The sequence below is a fragment of the Poeciliopsis prolifica genome, unplaced genomic scaffold, assembly GCF_027474105.1.
Source record: "Poeciliopsis prolifica strain line A6 unplaced genomic scaffold, Auburn_PproV2 SCAFFOLD116, whole genome shotgun sequence".
Taxonomy (NCBI): Eukaryota; Metazoa; Chordata; class Actinopteri; order Cyprinodontiformes; family Poeciliidae; genus Poeciliopsis; species Poeciliopsis prolifica.
Genome location: NW_026562491.1, coordinates 179,660 through 198,705, shown reverse-complemented (window position 1 = coordinate 198,705; position 19,046 = coordinate 179,660). Strand labels below are relative to the sequence as shown.

The 19,046-nt window shown below is 36.4% G+C and overlaps 1 pseudogene; it reads left to right on the top strand.

Annotated features, from left to right (window-relative positions):
* The first annotated feature begins 1,366 nt into the window (after nucleotides 1-1,366).
* Nucleotides 1,367-16,784, top strand: LOC129354689 (kinesin heavy chain-like; annotated as a pseudogene).
* The last annotated feature ends 2,262 nt before the right edge of the window (nucleotides 16,785-19,046 follow it).

Genomic DNA, 19,046 nt, shown 5'->3' with positions numbered 1-19,046 from the left:
CAACAAGAAGGAAGAAAAGGTCAAAGGTGAAACAGAGATCGACTCCATGTTGCTCACAGATGTGATGGGATCAGTTTGCACAGCTGTAGTTCAAGGAGAACAGTTTTATTTTCCTGCTTTTGTTGATGGATGCAAATTTGCATCAGAAGATGAGAAAATAACTTTCTGTGGTTTATTTGTGTGGATTTAAAGTGGAACAAGTTTAAAGAAAAACTAGAGGAGAAACCTGAGCCAGCGTTCTGACAGACCAAACACTGAGGAACCAGAGTTTGCATCGTCAAAGTGACGAAATCATCTGAATGTTGTGACTCGTTTCCCATCAAATCCCTGACAGGAGAAGCAAAACCTCACGTCTCCAACATGAAGCTGCAACAGGATGCAGAACTTCCACCGAGCGTCACGTCACTCACAGCAGATCAGGAGCCTCGCTCTTCACCTCAACACCGCCTAAAACCTGGGACCAGGGGTTAAAGGTCATCTCCTGCACCTAGTGCAACATTTCACTCCTTATGAGAGCGCGTCTCAGTTTAGAGGCCAAAACCAGCAAGAAGCTTCAGAGTTTTCCTGCAACGTAGCTCTGGTCTGTTGGCTTCAGTGAGGCTGGTTTTACTGAAGATGTGTTCAGGTACGCAGGAAAATTCAGCGCTGATACAGACGGGACGAGCGACTCCACCTCTGATGATGCTTGGACAAAAGTTTATATGTTCATGAGATGAAACAGTTAATTTTCCTCACATATCAGGACATTCTCCATCGGTCATCCTGCCGTCGTTCTGGATTTATTCATTATTTACATCATCAATAGAAATTGTTCAACCAGATGTTTCTCTTTGTTTTAATTTTCACTGTTATAAAGTCAGATCAAGTCAGCTTACATTACTGTCGTTAAATAAGAGTCACTGCAGGATTTTATTCAGTTTGATCAGAAAAATCACGAATCTGCAAGAAAGCTCAACAACAACAAGCAATAAGCGTATTGTTCTGAAGTGAACTGGATGTGCCACATTGTTTTGTGGGATTTCTTTGTGGCTCAGAGAACTTTATCTGTCCAATTTTCCCGTGATGAAAACCTTTCGTTAATTTGGGTTTTGATTGATCTGCATACTCAATCGCTATCATGGTCATGTGGCCGTTTTCTGACATGATCAAATTCTTTGTCCTAAACTCTGTAAAGAGTTTAACACAGCAGCTTTAGTTTCTTTTTAAATCTGTCTTCATTACATATAACTCCAAACAATGAATTATAATATATCAGAATAATATTTGAGTTAGTAAACTGTCAATATGACTGAGGAAAACTTCGTTTTTATCTAAACTCCACATTAAATGTAAATAATGCAGCATTATCAAGACTTTAGTTCCCACGATGGCCACCAGAGGTCGGAAATACCCCGCTCTGAATATAGAGGTGAGTTTGTAGAGCTGCAGCTGGTTTCTGACTTCTGTTAAGTTGATCACGTTTATATCTTTCTCATTATAAATATTGATATTGTGGTCTGTCTAATGGACTTTAATATATAGATGTGTTATTTACATACAAATAACTCTATATCTACCAAATAAGGTACATATTAATACAATAACAGGTTTGTTTGCCAAGATGCTGAATTTCCGGTTTAGTCAGGAGAATTTTTAAGAAATAATTATTTCTGGAAAACAGAATAATTACTATAATTTGGCCCAATTATATAATAATAATAATATCGTAAGAAAATTGCACAATTAAGCTTTCTTACAATATAATAAACTTCCAAGCTAAAATGTACTTTCAGGAGAATTTAGTTCCTTGTGTTTTACTTTGAAAGAACCCAGAGGAAGTGCTTTTCACATATCTGCTCTCTAGCTTTACTCTTGCTGTCGTTACACACTGTGTCCACTAGGGGGCAAAAGGCTAAGTTAGTAGTTAGCTACTTTCCCGCTCCTGATCAGCTAATGAATCTCTTGTTGCTCTCTTGGTGTTTCTACTGTTATTTCTTAAATCTGTTTCATATTTTAACATAAAATCAATGTTTTGTTTGTGAAGAAGAAGCAGCTTCACAGAGATGAACCAGATCGCAGACTTTGAGAGGAGCTAACGATGCTACCAGACCAGCAGGAGCTTCAGAGGAGCTGTGGCTCCTAAACTATTAATATCATTTTAGGGCGGTATTTGCCCTCTAGTGGATCTAGATAGTAACTACAGCCACGTCATAAAGTTAGAGAGTTAACGTTGCACATTCACTTCCGGCGTGTTCTTTCACATTAAGATCGATAGAAACGGGTCATTTTACTGTTTGCTTTTATTTGAAATAATATATTTAACTTTTATTAAACAACAAAACCATACACAAAAGCAGCAAATTAAACTCCGCTGAGTTTTTTTCCACATATAATTTTCTTATTTCTTCAGACAGATAAAAGTATTGAAATAACATTAATGTGTGACACATTAATTCACAGATTAACTCAGTCATGTTTCTTTGATTAATTGCGAAAAATTAATGGCAGACTCAGCAACAAATTTTAATTGAATCCAACCACTCGTAATATTTTAAACTATATTAATTTTTCATATTTAATTATTCACCATAAGGTTTTTTCATGTTTAACGTTTGGATTTTCAGTGTGAACTAGAAGCTCCACAGAGATGAAAACATCCCGCAGAGATTCCAAACACCGAATTTAAATATGTCAGAATAATATTTGAGTTAGTAAACTGTGGATAGGACTCAGGAAGACTGTTAGTTTTTCTCAAAACTCCACATTAAGTGGATATTAAACGTAACTACTGCAGCATTATCAGGACTGTAGTTCCCACTATGGCCAAGAGAGGGCGGAAATACCCCGCTCTGAATATAGAGGCGAGTTGTCATTATAAATATTAATATTATGGTCTGTCTAACGAACTGATAGTTGATTTGACATATAGATGTGTTATTTACATATTGATAACTCATCTATATATCAAGTAAATTACATATTAATGGTTCCCGATTAAATAATTCACAGGTTTGTTCGCCAAGATGCTTTGTTTTCTGTTTTGTCAGGAGAATATTTTTGAAATATTTATTTTTTCTGGAAAACAGAATAATTACGATAATTTGGCTTCAGAGCCCAATAATGTAATTTATACCATACCGGAAGAAAATGACATACTTATGCTTTCTGATATTTTCATAAACTAAGCTAAAATGTACTTACGGGGGAATTCTTGTGTTTTACTTTGAAAGAATCCAAAGGAAGTGCTAATCACATATCAGTTCTCTAACTTTACTCTGTTTGTCGTTACATACTGTGTCCACTAGGGGGCAGAAGGCTAAGTTAGCAGTTAGCTGGTTTCCCGCTGCCGATCGGCTAATGAAGCCCTTGTTGCTCTCTTGGTGTTTCTGTTGTTATTTCTCAAATCTTCTTCCTATTTTAACATGAAATCGGTGTTTTATCTGTCAGTGTGAACTAGAAGCAGCTCCACAGAGATGAAAACATCCCGCAGAGACTCTGAGCGGAGCTAACGATGCTAACTGACTAGCAGCATCTTGTTTTACACAAAAACTGATTATCAGCAGCTGCAGATTTAAACTCTGATGCTGAACAGCAGCGAGTGTCCTTCAGTTCACTGATCATCACTCACTAATGTATTATTAAACTTATATAAAGGATTAAGGAAATTAATAATCGCTCATAGATTTATTATTAAAGTAGCGTAAATGATTTAGTGTGTAGTTACAATGTGTGACCACAAGAGGGCGGTAGAAAGCGAGTCTCTTCCAGAAAATAAAATTAAAAGTTAATCTGTTTGCTACAGTGCGCGGATATTTTTTTATTTATTTATCAAAACATTTATTGACTTTTCCATTTTATTAATTGTCCTTTCGATGATTTTATCCAGCTTGATGCTCTGATCTCAGCTGGTTGAAGCTTATCACTAATAAATATGTTTTTGTTGATATTTGTAGCTTTTTGACACTTTGATTCTCAAAATTAGCCACAGTTAATATATATATTTTTTTTTACAGAATGAAATGTAATGTTTTTTCAGCTACATTTTTATCAAGAGTAATAAAAATGATTACTTTCTGAGTAGTTGTTGTTCACTTTGTGTCTAAATGATTTTAACAATTTATCTCCATCTCTAATAACATACAAGTATAAAATATATAGCTTATTATTCATAGGATTGAGTTAATAAAGCTGTTGTCATTAGAAACAATTTAGTGAAAAGTTTAAAGTTTATCAGTTTTATGATGGTTGATTGAGTTCTTACTGCCCTCTGGTGGTGAACTGTCATAACTACAGACATTCTTCATGTAAATTGTTCAACTGGATGTTAATCTTTAGTTTAATTTTACATTTTATAAAGTCAGATCAAGTCAGCTTACATTACTGTTTTTAAATTAAAGTCACTTCAGTATTTTACACAATCTGATCAGAAAAACGTCCTGAAAAGAGTTTAATACAGCAGCTTTATTTTCGTTTTAAATCTGTCTTCATTTCATATATAATTCCAAACACCGAATTTAAATATGTCAGAATAATATTTGAGTTAGTAAACTGTGGATAGGACTCAGGAAGACTGTTAGTTTTTCTCAAAACTCCACATTAAGTGGATATTAAACATAACTACTACAGCATTATCAGCACTGTAGTTCCCACTATGGCCACCAGAGGGCGGAAATACCCCGCTGTGAATATAGAGGCGAGCTGTCATTATAAATATTAATATTATGGTCTGTCTAACGAACTGATAGTTGATTTGACATATAGATGTGTTATTTACATATTGATAACTCATCTATATATCAAGTAAATTACATATTAATGTTTCCTGATTAAATAATTCACGGGTTTTTTCGCCAAGATGCTTTGTTTTCTGTTTTGTCAGGAGAATATTTTTGAAATATTTATTTTTTCTGGAAAACAGAATAATTACGATAATTTGGCTTCAGAGCCCAATAATGTAATTTATACCATACCGGAAGAAAATGACATACTTGTGCTTTCTGATACATTCATAAACTAATAAGCTAAAATGTACTTACGGGGGAATTTAGTTCCTTGTGTTTTACTTTGAAAGAATCCAAAGGAAGTGCTAATCACATATTAGTTCTCTAACTTTACTCTGTTTGTCGTTACATACTGTGTCCACTAGGGGGCAGAAGGCTAAGTTAGCAGTTAGCTGGTTTCCCGCTGCCGATCGGCTAATGAAGCCCTTGTTGGTCTCTTGGTGTTTCTGTTGTTATTTCTCAAATCTTCTTCCTATTTTAACATGAAATCAGTGTTTTATCTGTCAGTGTGAACTAGAAGCAGCTCCACAGAGATGAAAACATCCCGCAGAGACTCTGAGCGGAGCTAACGATGCTAACTGACTAGCAGCATCTTGTTTTACACAAAAACTGATTATCAGCAGCTGCAGATTTAAACTCTGATGCTGAACAGCAGCGACTGTCCTTCAGTTCACTGATCATCACTCACTAATGTATTATTAAACTTGTATAAAGGATTAAGGAAATTAATAATCGCTCATAGATTTATTATTAAAGTAGCGTAAATGATTTTAGTGTGTAGTTACAATGTGTGACCACAAGAGGGCGGTAGAAAGCGAGTCTCTTCCAGAAAATAAAATTAAAAGTTAATCTGTTTGCTACAGTGCGCGGATATTTTTTATTTATTTATCAAAACATTTATTGGCTTTTCCATTTTATTAATTGTCCTTTCGATGATTTTATCCAGCTTGATGCTCTGATCTCAGCTGGTTGAAGCTTATCACTAATAAATATGTTTTTGTTGATATTTGTAGCTTTTTGACACTTTGATTCTCAAAATTAGCCACAGTTAATATATATATATTTTTTTACAGAATGAAATGTAATGTTTTTTCAGCTACATTTTTATCAAGAGTAATAAAAATGATTACTTTCTGAGTAGTTGTTGTTCACTTTGTGTCTAAATGATTTTAACAATTTATCTCCATCTCTAATAACATACAAGTATAAAATATAGCTTATTATTCATAGGATTGAGTTAATAAAGCTGTTGTCATTAGAAACAATTTAGTGAAAAGTTTAAAGTTTATCAGTTTTATGAGGGTTGATTGAGTTCTTACTGCCCTCTGGTGGTGAACTATCATAACTACAGATATTCTTCATGTAAATTGTTCAACTGGATGTTAATCTTTAGTTTATTTTTACATTTTATAAAGTCAGATCAAGTCAGCTTACATTACTGTTTTTAAATTAAAGTCACTTCAGTATTTTACACAATCTGATCAGAAAAACGTCCTGAAAAGAGTTTAATACAGCAGCTTTATTTTCGTTTTAAATCTGTCTTCATTTCATATATAATTCCAAACACCGAATTTAAATATGTCAGATAATATTTGAGTTAGTAAACTGTGGATAGGACTCAGGAAGACTGTTAGTTTTTCTCAAAACTCCACATTAAGTGGATATTAAACATAACTACTACAGCATTATCAGCACTGTAGTTCCCACTATGGCCACCAGAGGGCGGAAATACCCCGCTGTGAATATAGAGGCGAGCTGTCATTATAAATATTAATATTATGGTCTGTCTAACGAACTGATAGTTGATTTGACATATAGATGTGTTATTTACATATTGATAACTCATCTATATATCAAGTAAATTACATATTAATGTTTCCTGATTAAATAATTCGGTTTTTTCGCCAAGATGCTTTGTTTTCTGTTTTGTCAGGAGAATATTTTTGAAATATTTATTTTTTCTGGAAAACAGAATAATTACGATAATTTGGCTTCAGAGCCCAATAATGTAATTTATACCATACCGGAAGAAAATGACATACTTGTGCTTTCTGATACATTCATAAACTAATAAGCTAAAATGTACTTACGGGGAATTTAGTTCCTTGTGTTTTACTTTGAAAGAATCCAAAGGAAGTGCTAATCACATATTAGTTCTCTAACTTTACTCTGTTTGTCGTTACATACTGTGTCCACTAGGGGGCAGAAGGCTAAGTTAGCAGTTAGCTGGTTTCCCGCTGCCGATCGGCTAATGAAGCCCTTGTTGCTCTCTTGGTGTTTCTGTTGTTATTTCTCAAATCTTCTTCCTATTTTAACATGAAATCGGTGTTTTATCTGTCAGTGTGAACTAGAAGCAGCTCCACAGAGATGAAAACATCCCGCAGAGACTCTGAGCGGAGCTAACGATGCTAACTGACTAGCAGCATCTTGTTTTACACAAAAACTGATTATCAGCAGCTGCAGATTTAAACTCTGATGCTGAACAGCAGCGACTGTCCTTCAGTTCACTGATCATCACTCACTAATGTATTATTAAACTTGTATAAAGGATTAAGGAAATTAATAATCGCTCATAGATTTATTATTAAAGTAGCATAAATGATTTTAGTGTGTAGTTACAATGTGTGACCACAAGAGGGCGGTAGAAAGCGAGTCTCTTCCAAAAAATTAAGTTATATAATCCGTTTGCTTAAAAGGTTTGTCCACTTTTCCATTTTATTAATTGTCCTTTAGGTGGTTTTATCCAGTTTGATGCTCTGATCTCTCCTTGTTGAAGCTTATCACTAATAAATATGTTTTTCTTAAAATTTGTAGCTTTTTTTAGACTTTATCAAATTTACCATAGTTAATCTTTTTGGGACGTTTACAGCATAAAATGTAAATTTTTTTCAGCTAAATTTCCATGAAGAGTAATAGAAGTTATTACTTTCTAAGAAGCTGTTGTTGAGTTTGTGTCTAAATGATTTTAACAATTAATCTCGTTCTCTATCATCATGCGAGTATGAAACAAATAGATTATTATTCACAGGATTAAGTTAATACAGTTGTCATTCGAAACTATTTTGTGAAAAGTTTAAAGTTTATCAGTTTTATGATGGTTGATTGAGTTCTTACTGCCCTCTGGTGGTGAACTATCATGACTACAGTCATTTTTGATGTTTGTATTTGTTTTAAATTTTATTTTATGAAGTCAGATACATTACTGTTCTTAAATAAAAGTCTCTGCAGGATCTTATTAGAAAAAAAATTAGAAAAAACGTTTAAAACAGCAACTATTTTTATTACATATATAACTCCAAACAGTGAAGTAAAATCTGTCAGAATAATATTTGAGTTAGTAAACTGTTAATATGATTCAGAATGACTTTTAGTTTTTCTCAGAATTCCACATTAAGTGGATATTAATGTAAATAATGCAGCATTATCAGGACTGTAGTTCCCACTATGGCCACCGGAGGGAGGAAATACCCCGTTCTGAATATAGAAGTGAGTGTTGAGCTGCAGCTGGTTTCAGACGTTTAAGTTGATCACATTTATATCATTTTCATGATAAATATCAATATCAATAAAACAGTTGATATGATATATAGATGTGTTAATAACATATTGATAACTCATCTATATCTCCTAAGTAAATTACACACTTATGCTTTCTGATAGAATAATAAACTAACAAGCTAAAATGTACTTCCTGGAGAATTTAGGTCATTGTTTTATTTCGAAAGAATCCAAAGGAAGCGCTATTCACAAATATGCCCTCTGGCTTTACCCTTGTTGTAGTTGCATACTGTGTCCACTAGGGGGCAGAAGGCTAAGTCAGCAGTTAGCTGGTTTCCCGCTGCCGATCGGCTAATGAAGCCCTTGTTGCTCTCTTGGTGTTTCTGTTGTTATTTCTCAAATCTTCTTCCTATTGTAACATGAAATCAGTGTTTTATCTGTCAGTGTGAACTAGAAGCAGCTCCACAGAGATGAAAACATCCCGCAGAGACTCTGAGCGGAGCTAACGATGCTAACTGACTAGCAGCATCTTGTTTTACACAAAAACTGATTATCAGCAGCTGCAGATTTAAACTCTGATGCTGAACAGCAGCGAGTGTACTTCAGTTCACTGATCATCACTCACTAATGTATTATTAAACTTGTATAAAGGATTAAGGAAATTAATAATCGCTCATAGATTTATTATTAAAGTAGCGTAAATGATTTTAGTGTGTAGTTACAATGTGTGACCACAAGAGGGCGGTAGAAAGCGAGTCTCTTCCAGAAAACAAAATTAAAAGTTAATCTGTTTGCTACAGTGCGCGGATATTTTTTATTTATTTATCAAAACCTTTATTGACTTTTCCATTTTATTAATTGTCCTTTCGATGATTTTATCCAGCTTGATGCTCTGATCTCAGCTGGTTGAAGCTTATCACTAATAAATATGTTTTTGATATTTGTAGCTTTTTGACACTTTGATTCTCAAAATTAGCCACAGTTAATATATATATATTTTTTACAGAATGAAATGTAATGTTTTTTCAGCTACATTTTTATCAAGAGTTATAGAAATGATTACTTTCTGAGTAGTTGTTGTTCACTTTGTGTCTAAATGATTTTAACAATTTATCTCCGTCTCTAATAACATACAAGTATAAAATATATAGATTATTATTCATAGGATTAGTTAATAAAGCTGTTGTCATTAGAAACTATTTAGTGAAAAGTTTAAAGTTTATCAGTTTTATGATGGTTGATTGAGTTCTTACTCCCCTCTAGTGGTGATCTATCATAACTACAGTCATTTTGATGTTTATTTTTGTTTTAAGTTTTAGTTTATGAAGTCAGATCAAGTCAGATTTACATTACTGTTGGGAAATAAAAGTCACTGCAGGATTTTAGAAAAAAAATCTTATTAGAAAAAACGTTTAAAACAGCAGCTTTATTTTATGATTTACATCTATTTTTATTTCATATATAAGTGCAACCAGTAAAGTAAAATGTGTCAGTATAATATCTCTACCTGAGTCAGAAAACTGCGGATATGTCTCAGGAAGACTGTTAGTTTCTCTCTAAATTCCACATTAATTGATATTAAAAGTAAATGCAGCATTATCAGTACTGTAGTTCCCACTATGGACACGAGAGGGCGGAAATTCCCCGCTCTCAATATAGAGGTGAGTTTGTAGAGCTGCAGCTGGTTTCAGACGTTTTTTAAGTTGATCACATTTATGTCATTTTCATTATAAATATTAATATTATTATTAATATTATTATAGTCGGTCTAATTGACTGATATATAGATGTGTTATTAACATATTGATAACTCATCTATATCTCCTAAGTAAATTACCCACTTATGCTTTCTGATAGAATAATAAACAAACAAGCTAAAATGTACTTACGGGAGAATTTAGGTCATTGTTTTATTTTTGAAAGAATCCAAAGGAAGTGCTATTCAAATAAATGCTCTCTGGCTTTACTCTTGTTGTAGTTGCAGACGTTGGACAGTCTGGGCCCCTAGTGTCCACTAAGGGGCCAGAAGGCTAAGTTAGCAGTTAGCTAGATTCCCGCTAATGAAGCCCTTGTTGCTCTCTTGGTGTTTCTGTTATTTCTTAAATCTTCTTCATATTTTAACATGAAATCAGAGTTTTATCTGTCAGTGTGAACTAGAAGCATCTCCACAGAGTTGAAAACATCCCGCAGAAACTCTGAGCGGAGCTAAAGATGCTAACAGACTAGCAGCGGCTTCAGAGGAGCTGTGGTTCTTAAAACTGGAGCTTCAGCTCCAACAGAGCTGAAACAAAGTCTGGTTGAGGCGATAAGATGCTGAGCTTCCGGTCTGAAGGTAGAAAAATATTTATGAAAAGTTAAATTATCCTGCAAACAGTCAGAATGATGTTGATGTTTTAGCTGCAGAGCCGCGAACTGAACTATTAATATCAGAGCAGGGCGGTTTCTGCCCTCTAGCGGACCCAGATGATAACTACACCTACTTGATAAAGTTAGAGCGTTTACAAACTACATTCTTTTCCGGTGAGTACTTTCACATTAAGAGCCATAGAAACGAGTTCCTTTGTTAGCTTTCATTTGAAATAAGACATTTTACTTCTGTTGTTTTTCTCTTTGAAACAATAAACGTTTATTCAAAAGCAGCAAATTAAATTTTACTCATCTCAAACTGAAATGATTATCAATTCATAAAAGTATTTAAATAACATTAACAACCAATCTCTGACCCGGTTCTATCTCTGACCCGGTTCTCTCTGACCCGGTTCTCTTTGACTCTCTTGTGTTTATGAAATCAGTTCCTACATTCAGAGACTCAATCTGAAATGTTCTTTAGAAGAAACTTCATCTGGTTCTGATGTTGAAGCTGCAGCTTGAATCCGTCTCAGGATTCGGATCAGAATCCAGTTCGTATCACCGATCAGCATCACTGTGGCTCCAGAACCTGGCCTATCTCTACCTACAGGCCGGAGGAGGCCAAGAGGTCAGAGGGCAGAACCAGAACTGGACCTGGTGCCGTCATGTCGATGTTTTTTAGATTTAATCTAAAAATTAAATAATTTTTTAGATTAAATCTCTCTAATGTAGAATTAGATTTTGGATTTAATTTATTTCTTTTTCTTGCTGCGAATCTCCGGTGAGTTCTGTGCTACAATTAGCTCGTTAGCTATCGATTAGCCACAAGCTAATGTTTTGCTGTTTTGTATTAAAGGTTGGATTGTCATGAAATTTTATAGTTTAAAGTTGAATGGAAAAAAAAACAATCGGCGATACTTGTTTATGGGTCAGAATGCATGTTTCTACATGATGTTTGTAAGTGAATTAGAAATGTTTCTCGCTAATATTCTGCTAATATTGCACCTTTTCTTTTGAAATGGTGATACTGATGAGGTATTTAATTTATTTCGCTGTAAGGAATTTAAGAGTGCTAAAAATAAGATATTGATGTAAATTCAGTGAATAGTATTTTTGTGATGTTTGTTGAGTTAAAAGACAAAAGTTATTTATCACAAGTACAAATAATTTTATCTACACGGAGAGGAGATAAAATTTCACTGAGGTGACTTAGAGTTGCATAATAACACTAAAGTGAAAGATATTTATGCTACATGCAGGTTGTTGGTTTTTTTGTGTTGAAGAACAACACATGAAGAACAGCGAGCCAGGATCCACAAGATCAGATTCACATTGTGTCCACTACGATGCCAAAGAAGAACCTTCTGTTCCACTAGATGGGTGGGATTGGGTTAGGGTTAGCTACAACATGACATTCAGATCTGAAAACTGAACTGAAACCGAATCAAAGGAAAAGAAACCCCTGAACTTGACTGACTTGACTTAGGACTCCTAGAGGAAAACATTGACTATTTTGTTCTGTTCGTGTTATTGCCAAAATGTGTAATAAATATGTGTTTTGTTCAACTCTTTGTTTCACTTTTTCCTCCTGAGATGAACCTAGTTTCTGATACGCTAATTGATCATAAAGATTTATAGTCACTGATTCCCTTGTCGTACGTGACTACCAGGTTAGTAGACCTTACATTTATGATTAGAGTAATAATAAATACAAAATGTTTAAATTCTCAGTAAGCAGTGACCAGACTCTAAATTTGTGTGTTCTCTCTGCAGGTTTCTTATTTTGAAATCTACCTGGGTAAAATCAGAGACCTGCTGGACGGTGAGTCTGTTCTCCCACTTCCACGTTCTGACCTTCAGGAATCCACATTTTACTGAGGATCTTTCTCAATTCTAGCACCAGCTGAGTTTTGAGATCTTTGTCTTGCTTTCAGTGTCGAAGACGAACCTCGCTGCATGAAGACAAGAACAGAGTGCCCTATGTGAAGGTCAGTAAGACGAGTTTCAACTTCTTCAATGAGGGTTAGATCTGGTTTGACACAAACATATTTTCGATGTTTTTATCTGTAAATGATGTTGTTCCAGCTGTAACGGCCTGCTCTTGAGGCTCTCTGTTTCAGGGCTGCACTGAGCGCTTCGTGTCCAGTCCTGAGGAAGTGATGGACGTCATCGACGAGGGAAAGGCCAATCGGCACGTGGCAGTGACAAGTACGTAAACATATTTATTTATCACATTTATTCAATTATAACTTTTTACAAAAACAGAAAATATGTAGAACAAGTCTAAGACATGTTTTGTGCCTGCTGCAGATTTACCATTTTTTGTTTTATACTGAAGTCTAATTCTGCAATCATGAACTTTTTGATCTGTGTTTTGTTGCTGCATGCCTTTATTGATATCATTTAGACAAATAACACATTTTCTCTCAGTTTCAGCTGCTATACTGTGGATTTTCTGTGGCAAAATGAAATTTCACATCAAAAAGTACAAAAATAACCCTGAACTACCTACTGTTGGCCAGTAGGGTGCAGTAAGCCCGAGAGCATTTAAAATGCATTTGCAAAAAAATATTTGGTTAAAAATTATATTTCCATAAAGATATCAAAAATCTTGTTCAAAAACATATTTTTGCTGGTAAAATATTTCCTGTTAGGGTTTATTTTTCCTACTAAATATCTTTATTATGTTGTTGGATGGAGTAAAATCAGACGATCTTTTGGGAAATTGAGTTTTTCTCACCAAAAAACACAATCTGGTAAAATGATTATATGTGCAACTGCTGCAGAAAATGGATTAAAACAACATTTGATTGACTTTTTTATCTTCTGTCATCATTGCCTATGTGGCGTTGGCTTATTTAAAAGGGACTTTCTTTACATACAATGAGCAGAAGATGATTTATGAATGATATATTTTTTTTTAATGAATGATTTTTCTGTTTTCTGCTGCAGACATGAATGAGCACAGCTCTCGCAGCCACAGCATCTTTCTGATCAACATCAAGCAGGAAAACGTGGAAACGGAGAAGAAACGTCGAAGGAAGCTGTACCTGGTGGATCTGGCCGGCAGCGAGAAGGTCAGTCTGAGATTAATGAGGTCGCATTCCTCTGCTGAGCTGTGAGATTCATAAAGTCCGATTGTTTGACAGGTCAGCAAGACCGGAGCAGAGGGGGCGGTGCATCAACAAATCTCTGTCGGCGTTGGGGAACGTCATCTCGGCTCTGGCTGAGGGAACGGTGAGTTGGTTCTCCCTGAGGTTCTGATGGAGCGAGTTGGAGATGGTTGATCTGATCCGGTTCCCCCAGAAAACCCACGTGCCGTACAGAGACAGCAAGATGACCCGGATCCTGCAGGACTCCCTGGGAGGAAACTGCCACACCACCATCATCATCTGCTGCTCGCCGTCCGTCTACAACGAGGCCGAGACCAAGTCCACGCTCATGTTTGGACAGAGGTACTCCTGGCTTCTTCTCTGGAGCGACAGCTAAAGGAAACACATTCAGGTTTTGGATCTCGGCTGCTTCTAGGAACAGTCCAAACGCTGCGAAAAACTAAATGTTAATGTTATTTTGTTGTTGTTTCTTTGGTTTACTAAAACCTCCAGAATGTAATGTCACAAATTAGCAAACAGTTACCTAGCAACCCAAGCTGAGCTTCAGTATGTTTGATACAATGGCTGCTGGAAAAGACAAGTTTTGTGGTTGTCTTACCATCCAGAAAACCATTCGCTGCATTCTTGTTGCTTGTGCTGGAGGCTCTTCTTGACTTGTTGTCTGGAGGCCGACAAATCATTTCAGGGGCCTCAAATGGCCCTCAGGCCGCAGTTTGGACACCCCATCTGTAGATGTTGATTTGAAGTAAAGTTGGGGAATTTAAAAGTGATGCTCCCTTTTTTTATTGTGTCCTCTCTCTGCAATGAATTGAGAGTGTAATCAGCTCCACATCATGATACTGCCACCACCATGCGTGTCAGATGTCATGTATGTTCGCCTGCAGTGTTTCAGATCTTTGGGTCGTGTGCAGGTGAAAGTTGATGTCAGTTCTGCAAACTAACTCAGGTGTTCAAAGTGAGGGACGCGGCCATTTACGGCCCGAGGACTGATTAGTGCGGGACTCAAAGCACAAAAAGAAAAGAAATCAGGACAAAAACTACAACTTTTAAATGAAAATCATGTTAGATGCATCACACAGTGATCATCTGTTTCTAGCTTTTGGTTCCCTATTGTCATGGTATCTAGAACATGCACTTATTGTCTTTACTCAAAACTTCACATCTATGAACTAAAATCTGCTTTTAGTTGCTGGATTCAAGCTTCCAGGACATTTTATTTTTATTAGCAAGAGTAGATAAATACTTTTTCAGTTTTTTTCAATTTACAAAAAATTCTACAAAAAACCCTCTGAGTAATTTTACTTTTTAAATTTAAATATTTATGCTTTGTTTATTGTTGAGTATATTAAAAGAATCACAACAATTTTTGTGATTTATTTGTTAAAAATGTCATTTTTTTGGCTTGCAGTTATTTTGTCCCAAATACATTTGAACCCTCCTGATGTGCAGATGTTGTGATGGACTGATGGTGGCCATCTTGTCTGGTTCAGGGCGAAGACCATCAAGAACACGGTGTGTGTGAACCTGGAGCTGACCGCAGAGGAGTGGAAGAAGAAATACGAGAAGGAGAAGAACAAGAGCCTGAAGAGCGCCATCCAGAGGCTGGAGGCTGAACTGAACCGCTGGAGGAACGGTACGTGGAAAACGTTACAATCTGCTGAGTCTGCATTGTGTCCCCATCCTCACTCTTCCTCATCCGCTGTTGGTTAGTAACCACAGAGACTCCTCCTCCTCCTCTGTAGCCATTGTTCTTTAAATCTTGCTGAGTTTGTTGCTGATGGAAAATGTTCCTAAGCATTAAATCAACATCCCCTCTACACACACACACACACACACACACACACACACACACACACACACACCACACACACACACACACACACACACACACACACACACACACACACACACACACACACACACACACACACATATTCTAGCAGCTGCAGCCAGACCTGGACGGGTTTCTGGGTCTCTACGGTCTCATCATGACCGGCATGTTCATCAAGGAGAAGGTGGGTCCAAACCCAACAGAACCAGGCAGAACCAGGCAGAACATGTTTCCATGACGGGTCAAACCAGGAACACATTATTATTTAAGACCAAGATTATCATAATCAAGAAGACAGATCAGTAACTTTACATTTTAATGACCATTTAGCTCTAGAACTGGAAAACATTTTAAATATCTAAAATCAATAAAAACAAGTGAAATAAAATATCAAAACTATCCTTCAATAAAATTCTGGTTGAGATTAAAACCTGTTTATTTGGTAGAAAAAGGAAAACAATAAACAGTTTTCCTGAAACATTAAGTCATTTTTCTGCCTTTAACACATTCAGCAGTGAATACATGAGAATGATTGTCAGCACCAAGCCCTCCTCCTGGCTCTGATTGGTTGTTTTTGCTGCAGGTCGATATTTTCACAGTCGATCAGCTTCATAACAAACTGTCATCACAAACATATTTTTATAAATTCGTTCTTTCAGACGGTTTGTGAGTTTTCAGAACTTATTCTGGACCTTCTGTGTTCCAGTTCTTCAGAACCAAAGCGAAGGGCTCAGACGATGGAACCTACGCTGTGAGTCCCGTCGTCTCGTCGTGTCGCAGCTCAGATTTTCTCTTGAATTCGTCTTCATGTGTTTTTGTGTTCAGTCTCTCAGCAGAGCGACGGGCGACACCTACGAGCCGCTGATGACCGACCCGGAGCGAGGACGGGTGAGTCCAGATGTCCGGTTCTGAAGGTTCTGGTTCTGTTCAGATGCTTCATCTTGTTTCTTCTCGTTGTGTCTCTCAGAACCGCCGAGCGCCGGATGACTCCACCTACACGGTACCAGACGAACCGTCCAGACCAGAACCGCAGTGACCTCTGGATGTTTATCTAACTGGTTCTGTTTGGGTTTCAGGGCCTGCAGAAACGATCAGAACCGACGTATAAAGAGCTTCCTGTGAGGAGAGAGGTGAGCGTCTGAACACGATGAGGTTCTGTCAGGTTCTGGAACCGGTTGCATTAAAAACTCTTGTTTTTGCAGCGTCAGCGGAAGAACGAGCAGGTTTACCAGGTGAGTACCGACCGGACCGGACCGGACCGCTCTGGACCGGACCGCTCCGACCCGTCCAACATCTGCTCTGATCAGCTGATTGATTAATTGATGGGCTGCTTTCAGGGTCTGAGCTCGGTCACCAGAGACACCTACGACTCCCTGCAGATGCAGCCGCTTCCGGCCCGCTAACCGGGTCGGTTCTGAAGAATCCTGCAGATCAGCACCAAGTTTTACTCTGATTGGACCCGACGGCTCCTCAACATCTGGGAATTTAAGGCAAGGCAACTTTATTTATATAGCACCTTTCAGACAAAGACAATTCAAAGTGCTTGTACAAGAAAAATAAGGACTACAAACTGTTAGAAGATTAAAAAAAATACAATAATAATAATAATAATAATAAAAGGACAAGCAGATTAAAAAAATAGACAAAGTAAACATTCAAATTTTAATTATAGTAAATGAGTGGGATTAAAAATGTAAGAATAGACAACTTCAAATAAGAAGGTTTTGAACCTTGTTTTAAATAAACTCAAGTTAGGCGCAGACTTACAATAAGCAGGAAGTTTATTCCATAATGTTGGAGCATAAAAACTAAAAGCTGCTTCTCCGTGTTTAGTTAAAAGGTTTGATTCTGATGATCTTAACGGTCTGAGTGGGACGTAGGGTTGCAGAAGACCAGAAATGTAGTTTGGATTTCTATTATGAAGTGCTTTATGAACTATTAAAGAAATTTTAAAGTCAATTCTTTGAGCAACAGGCAGCCAGTGCAGAGATCTGAGAACTGGACTGATGTGCTGATCTCTTTTTGTGTTAGTTAGGACTCTTGCAGCAGCATTCTGGAGGAGCTGGAGCTGTCTTAATGCTTTTTTAGGTAATCCAGTTTAAGGCTTTTTCCACCAGATTTGGACCTTTAAAATTCTGAAATATGACAGTTTTTTATTTAGAGCTCATCAATGTGATCAATAGTTTTGATTAGTTTAAAGGGAAATCAATAATTCCACTCATTAATTAGCATTCGATGCCGAGAAGTTTCACTGTTGTGTAAATATTTGTATGAGGATGAGAAACAGGAGGAAACCTGCTCAATAGTTTCTGCTTCTAATGTCTGACTGTGTGAAGTCTGAAGAACCTGAAGTCAGTTTGAACTGGATGGAAACACAAGAAGGACAATTTAAACACATTTAGTCAAATCAGAGATAAAATCAAATGAAAATAGATATTTAGGTTAACATTAATATGATGGACATTATGATCATTTAATTGTTATTCTGCTGTTTTTAATCATATTTCTTGTCTCCTATGACTCATTTTTATTAACTTTTGTTGTTTTTTATGTTTTCCTGAGAATTTCTGCTGTTTTTAGAATGTTATTAAATGTAAAGCTTTTATCTGATGATTAAATGAGTCTTAAATAAACATCTGTTACTCATTTCTGCCTCCTGGTGGACAGGATGAAGGTTTGCAATAATAAAGATTTACCTATAATTTATTCAATTTTGCCAGGAGAATTAGTTACTTATTTAATTGGAAGATTGTTTCACTCATAATTTGGGTAAATGTTATAAATGTTATCAGTGAAATAATCTGCATGATTCATCAATATTAAGAAATAATTGACTGAAAAGAAGCTCATGTGTTTTGCTGAAGTTATTAGTCACTGGCTCCCAGTGAGGGACCAGACCAAGAGCAGCAAGAGACCAACTAGAACTAGAAGTCAGGGTTTCCTCTGCTTCATCAGCCTGCCGGGCTGATACTGTTGTACTGTAGTGAGAAGGGGCGGAGCCTGAGGTGAGTCAGGAACAATAAGATCAGGAGAAACAGATTATTCACTTTTTATCAGTAAAACAATCAGAGGAGGGCTTCACAACCCTCCTCTGAATTATGACACTCAAAACTTTGTAATATTTTTAACCCAAAAACGCAGTGGGCCGCTGATGGACGACCTTATGACCCCACCCTGAAGTGTTCCCAGGTAATTCCTGCATCAGGAATTTTGTGTTAAATGATATTTACTAGTTTGATTAACATTGATCTGAAACCTTCACCTTCCATTTATGACACATCAGAAAAGGTTCCTGCTGGACGGATCTTAATGTTTGGAGGTTAAACCTTTTTTTTATTTTTTTCAGGCATGTTGGCAACGAGGAAACATTCCTGCACAGCAGAGACAGAAACTGATAAACATCTTCCAGTGAACGTCTGCAGGAAGTTAAAACCTGTTTGTAACTCTGCAGGTCTGCTGGTTTCAGACAAACTAGTTGAACAACTTAAAGGCTCC